The 6,684-nt window shown below is 35.1% G+C and overlaps 2 long non-coding RNA genes across 2 annotated transcripts; one reads left to right on the top strand and one right to left on the bottom strand.

Annotated features, from left to right (window-relative positions):
- Positions 1 to 799: 799 nt before the first annotated feature.
- Positions 800 to 1,938, top strand: LOC149987388 (uncharacterized). The gene is made up of 2 exons (XR_016498602.1): positions 800 to 1,294; positions 1,424 to 1,938. It is a non-coding gene; the product is annotated as an uncharacterized LOC149987388 (long non-coding RNA).
- A 778-nt stretch (positions 1,939 to 2,716) lies between these two features.
- Positions 2,717 to 6,075, bottom strand: LOC149987389 (uncharacterized). The gene is made up of 2 exons (XR_016498574.1): positions 3,670 to 6,075; positions 2,717 to 3,058 (listed from the first exon to the last, which is right to left on the bottom strand). It is a non-coding gene; the product is annotated as an uncharacterized LOC149987389 (long non-coding RNA).
- Positions 6,076 to 6,684: the final 609 nt, after the last annotated feature.

Below are 6,684 nucleotides of genomic sequence, written 5' to 3' on the forward strand. Positions count from 1 at the left end.
CTTGTAAGCAAAGGCATGTGGCCTAGAAAGTCAACATATATTGGAGGTCTTATAGAACATCGCCATGTGGCTTCTAGTTAGATAGTATATATAGAGGCAAGAGTGAAGCCCTCTTCACTCTTGTCAACTCCTTTCTTGCTTCTAGTCTAGTTTCAAGGGTCTCTAGTTTTCTTGTATTTTGGCAATAGCCATTCCAGTTTCTTTCTTAATATACATATTTCTATTTTGTCCTATTTCTTTTTGAGAAAAGTCTCACTTACTCTTTAGCTTTCATCGAGTTCTTGTCCTTGACATTGAATGACACAAGAGTGTATTGACGATTTCTTTCTTTGAGATTCATGTCCTTGACAAACCATCAACACCACCAAGTACCTTCAAAGATCAACCATGTCTAGTTCTATACAACAAAACTTAAAACATCATCCAATGCAATTGAATTTAAATCAAATCCTACAACTAAATTAATCTACGAAGAGGAAAAAAATTAGTCAAGCTTGTCAAAAAAATCACTCCAAGTTATCTCCATATTTCAAAAATCAAAAACCACTCTCAAACATCACTTTAAGTTATCTTATTTAATACTAATTAACATTCCAGTGAGGCCACTCTCAAACATCACTTTAAATTATCTTGTTTAATACTAATTAATATTCTGGAGAAGTTTTGTTAAGACTTGAGAATTCAAAATTTGCTTCACTTTTGATAAATACAATGAAAAATGCAACCAATCAAAGATGGTTTTTATCTCTTCTAATTTACCCCCCCCCCCTCCCCTCCCTTCATTGCTTTTTGAATACTAAACATCAAATGAAGTTCTTTTGGACAAACACACCTTAAAATATCATGTTGATTTTTTAAAAAATTATAATAAAACAATCTCTTTATCAATAACCCTGTCTGTTCTACAAAATGTAACAAAGATGTATGCTTCCTACCATTAAATACTAAGGGGTTTCTCTGCAAACGCTCTTTGTCGTGTCATGTGTTGTTTTGCTTGATCATGCAGGATGCAAATTCATTTAGGACTTTGCAAGTGCTTATTGAGGATTTTGAGAAAACTTGCAGCAAGCCAAAATGATCCAGTGGGAAGAAACTGTAGGGATCAAGGTTGTGTTTGAAGGCTTGGGATATGTGGCTGTAGAAGGTATGAAAAGAAGAAGAAGCAAGGAGGTCATGGCAATTGCATTTCTCAACGCTGCAAATTTAGGGTAATCATGGCAACTTTGAGGCACTTTTCAGTGGCTCAATGTGAGATGGGTTTTCTGTGGCTCTGCATATTCTGCCCTACTTGCAGGTTTTGAAGCCTTCTAAATCTCAAACCCTAATCCTCAGATTTGTCTTCCACGATCTGTTTCTTCATGTTTGTTTTCAAGCCGACATGGTCAAGATGCTGATAGGAGGGAGAGGTTGGGTACTGTGGCAGGAAAGGAAGTCTGGTGAGATGATTGTGAGCAGCCATGTGGTTTGGAGAACGGGGTGCAGCAAGAAGCACTTTCGACAGTGAGGGCGATTGTCGAGTCCCTTTGCGGAGAACTACTAAGAACTGGCGTGAAATCTGCCACATTATACCCTGTAGCTAATGCATCAGACTGATGATCTCATGGAATGTGGGTGTTTTTTTCTGTTTGCCGTGGTGTTGAAGATTTCATCGTGGATGTCGTTGAATTTATGGATCTACTATCTCAATCACGGATGATGATGTCTCAACTTCCTTTTTAGACATCCTGAAGTCTTGTTCTCCTCCACTTGAGCTTGAAATTTGACACGATTCCTTGTCTGGATGCAGAGCTAACAGATGGACAGGTTCGGCAGGCCATGGGAAATTTTAACTCGTGAGAATGGTTACCTCACACGATGTAGCTGTTGTTTTACTCACACTTATTATTCAGACCTCCATTAAAGTAACTCACAATCACATGCAAATGCTTGCCATCAAAATCCCTCCTAAGTCTCTGATACGTGTGGCGGATCCTTGGCTTGTTCGATGCAAATTTCTGCAGATTATAACTCCAGTCTCACCAAAACACACATAATTGTGGATTTTACACTTTCTGAATATTTGCTGTTTCCTGTTTAAATGCAACGCATCTGATTCACTACTGCTTTCAATGGTTTCTGCAATATGAAGGGGGGTGTTGCAGAGTCCAGCTTCAGATATTGACCGACTCATCATTTACCAGCATCTTCAGGAAATGATAAGTCGGATTGTAGACTAATGGAAGAGTTGCAAACTTGGCAAAACAGTTTTAGCACTTTTTGCCCCATGTACTGTGCGGCCTTGTCCAGTTCGTTGAGAGGCCTGTGCATAATGATGGGTGCTTTGAGCTGTACATTCCTTCAGTGCTTTAAAGCACTTTCCTTTTAATTTTTGAGCATGATCAAATGTAAGCAACGTTGATGATACTTAACACTTCTTATTATGTCTAAAATGTCTGAAATTTCGTAGTTGGATAGTATTATGTGAGTGGCAAATACTTAAATGTAAAGCGCTATGAGCGTGAAACCGTATTCTAAAGTTCTTTGCAACTCTATATGAGTTCTAAGAGCCTCTCTTTCTGGTTTTAGACTGTCTTTCCGCAATCCCACAAGGAATTTTTCAATGAAATTCCATCAGACACGTTTCTTCAGATGCGGCTAACGAAGCGTGTTGTCCCTCTCTACTGCTTGACCTTGAGTTGCAGATTTCAACAGAAATTGAGACAGGTCAAGGATTAGTGAATGTCAATTACCGTAGTAGTAATCGAGAAATAATAACTTAGAAGTGATTCAACAGCAGATTGGAAAAGTCATGGAATTGTGAATGCGGCAAATGACCAAGCACCTATGGCGTAGACTGACGCTAACTTTTCAGGTATTTTCTGAAGAATTCAGCAGGAGCCTTATTGCTAAAGTTAATTAGACGAGACCCTCATTAATCACAAGGACTAATTACTTACAATCAAGTGTGTGAAAGACACGAAGTACATGCACTGAATATTAATGTCAGCTTTGATTGTGCCAATCACTTCCTAAGTAGTCAGGATCTGAGTCTTTGTTTGAAGCTCCAGTGGTCAGAACCCTGCAAAAGTTCCGGCGAAACTAAAGTTACTGTGTGCATACTAACCAACTTTCACCACAGAAAAAGCTCAGGGAGTCACTAGAATTTGTGCTTGTCCTCGCAGATTGGGAGCATTACCCAATTTCCTATTCAAACCAAAGAAAAAACTTTCACTTCACAGAAATTCAACCATCCTATATATACACACACACATATATATACATACATATATATATATATATATATACATACAAAGCTACAACTTCCACATATATATACATATGTAGATACAAAATCTACAAACAAAGACTCCCACACATATATATACGTAGATACACAATCTACAAACAAAAACTCCCATATATACATACATACATACATGGATACACAAGCCAAACCACAGAATCGCACTCAGATTTCAAAACTGTTGCGAGGCCCGAAAAGTGGTTTAACTATTACTGAAGTGTAGGCTCATGTTCTCTTGGTCCTTTTTGCAACAGTCCTGACCCATATGTTAGCTGATGAACAGAAAAGTAACAAAGAAAAGAAATAAGCGACTAAAGAAGAAGATGAAAAATCCCTCAACTCTCGTTTTTCTCACGTAAATCAATTTCCAACGTGGGTGAGGATACCTTTTTAATTTTGTCCAATTTCCATGTGGTGATCACAGATTAATAGCCATCAATACTCAAAGCCCTCTGACAGCAGATCTTTGACTCATCTTTCTCGTTCAGGTCCAAAGGGATGAGCTCCGATGAGAGCGCGAGAGAGAGAGCTCGTTAGGCTGCTGCTCTTGCTTTTCCCCCAGAGAACTCGCTCTAATCTAATCTCTCTCTCTCTTGCCATGAGCTGCATCAAACCAGGACGCAATAAAAGCCTTCTCAGTAGACTAGGGGCCAGGATGGCTGTTGCTAGCCAAGTTTGTTGAGGTATTGTCCTTGTGTTGCTTTGTGTATGTCTCGAATGAGTAAACGCTGGCAGCAGATGAAGAGAATTGGAGAGGGAAGAGGAAGCGACGAGAAGGAAGAAATTGAGGGGGGTAGGGAAGGGGGTCTCTGTCTGGCTTGGTGTAGGTGTTGACTGAGAGGGGGCGTAGGGTCCAAGCGAGAGCTTCCATGCGGAGGGGAGAGGGGAGGGGAGGGACATGGGTGGTGGTGTTATGGAGCTCCAGGGAAAGGGCCTTCAACTCAATCTTCACGCCATCAATTCGCCTGCGCTGCCAAATCCACGTCCTGCTGCTTCGTTTCTCCCATTGAATCCTCGTCTGCCGCCTGCCCCTCCCTGCCCTCTGCGTGGCCCCCACACGCCCAACCATGCCATGCCATCCCTCCCTCCATCCTGTCGCTGCGCTGCGCTGCCCCCTCCCTTGATTAGCGGCCTCTCGAAACTCTAAAACCTGCACTAAAACAACGAAACCCTAAAACCTGCATTAAACCCACGAAACCCTAAAACATGCGTGCCCATACGAAGAAGAGGAAGAGGATGATGGAAAACGAATTCAACCCCTAAACCATGATAATCAAAATTGTTGCGTATTCAAGTCAATGCATATTATGGATTGTGGGTAATGAGTTATTTCTTGCTGCATCCATGTGTTAATACTTTTCTATGTTGTTTAACTTTTGACTTTAATAATATAACAGATTAAGTGTTGGAATCAACATCCTCGCTGGTTTGTCATGAAGCAGCAATCTTTCAAAAATTTGAACACTTTTTACTGCCATTTTATCACCATTATAGTGACTTAGAAATTTAAAAGAAGGAAAGTATAAATATATATATAGTAATAATAAATCTTTAAATGTAAAGCAAAAAATACAAAATATATATATATATATATAATTTTTGTAACAGATTTCATAAAATCTAGTCTTGAAATAAACAAAACAAATGAATACATAAAAATATACACACTATAAGTTTATTATTCTGATAAATCTTACAACAAACAAATAGTTTACTTCCCTTAAACCCTAAACCCAAAGTAAAAAAGGTTGCCTGTTTTTTGAAGCTATCAAAATGTATTAAGGAAAGTAAATTATTCTCATATAAATTGACATTTATAATCACATGTTGAATATACGAATAGGTGATTTTGGTTAATTAACTTGCTCAGATTAAAGTATTAACATAATGAAATTATAAAATTAACATATTTATTTAATGTTTAATATATTATATATGATGTCTATTTTAGTTATCTTTATAGATTTATTCATGTGGAAATTTATGCATTCTTTTTACTACCATTGTGTTTGCTTTGTTTGCATCGTCTTTAGAAATAAATAATAAGTGATGAACAGTTAATTGGTCAGTTTAAAGCAGTATGATACAATATGAAGCCATCGCCAGAAAAAGTGATATGGAGAGGATTCTGAAACAAAACCTATAGCAAAGAAACATGTAATGCTTTAAAGTATGGTCTTATATTCTGATAACTTGTGTAAGACATTGACCAAAGAATTTTAAAGTTAATAAAAAAATTTTAATAAAATAGTAAATAATCTAAATATAGTATCGATGACGATTTAAAGAAGTTTATCCCCACAATGCCAAATATCAATATTTTAAGTAAATATATTATGTGAGAATTGCATGTGATAATGGATTATTTGAAATGTAAATCAAACTATTATATAAACAATACCTAATATTACCAGTCAATAATCTGTTGGGTAAGATAATCCAATATAAATTAACATAGTTTGACATAAATTATTAATACAAAAAGAAAAGACAAGATGATAATGTAAATAAACTTTGTATGCATGATGGTGAATCAAATTGTATTGTGCAATATTGCTTCAACCTAGAAATTACCTAGAAATTAAATCTATATTTGTATTGTCTACTAGGGTTGTTCTAAAAAAAAAAAAAAAAAACAAAAAAATCATTTGATGCCAAAGATTATTTATTAATAGAAAAAAAAAAAACAATAAGTATTGGAAGCTTTCCTTTACAAATACTAATATTTACTCCTTAAAAATACTGTAAAAAATATGCAGATATTTCTAATGTCTAAAAGTTCTTTTGACATTTTATTTTTATTTATTTTTATTTTAATCTTTAACAACAAAAAAATGTGATTTTAGAAATTAAATATCTATCACTTTTGAATTTAGGACTTTTTGAAAAGATAGGGGAATAAAATATCTCAACAAACATTAATTTAAGAAGTGTCTATGACATTGATCTAGTTTTCAAAAAAATAAAAAATAAAAAATTCAACAACAAAAACTAATAGAGGATAATATTGTGTATAAGGCATAGACACTTTGAATAGAATGTAATATCATTTGGACCAACAAATCATTTTACCATTTTTTAACATCTGATGAATAATATTTAAGAGGGTTTTTTGAATCTGTATTTATTTATAAATTTAAATAAAATTAGGAATTTTATTAATGAGATATTTTATGATTTTACAATATATATAAATTAAGTATTTGACATTCTTAGTTTCTGCCGAATTTCAGTACACTTCAGCAATCATTTTGGTATTACCAAATTATTTAAGTGTTAAGAAAAAATTTATAAAATAATTTAATTTATAATTTTATGATCATGGAACTTATTTATTGATTTTTAAAATTCTATGTAAAATACCACAAAAATTTACTCCTAAATCAATTTACTTATTATTT

This window comes from Physcomitrium patens, chromosome 19 (assembly GCF_059467195.1).
Source record: "Physcomitrium patens ecotype Gransden chromosome 19, ASM5946719v1, whole genome shotgun sequence".
NCBI lineage: Eukaryota > Viridiplantae > Streptophyta > Bryopsida > Funariales > Funariaceae > Physcomitrium > Physcomitrium patens.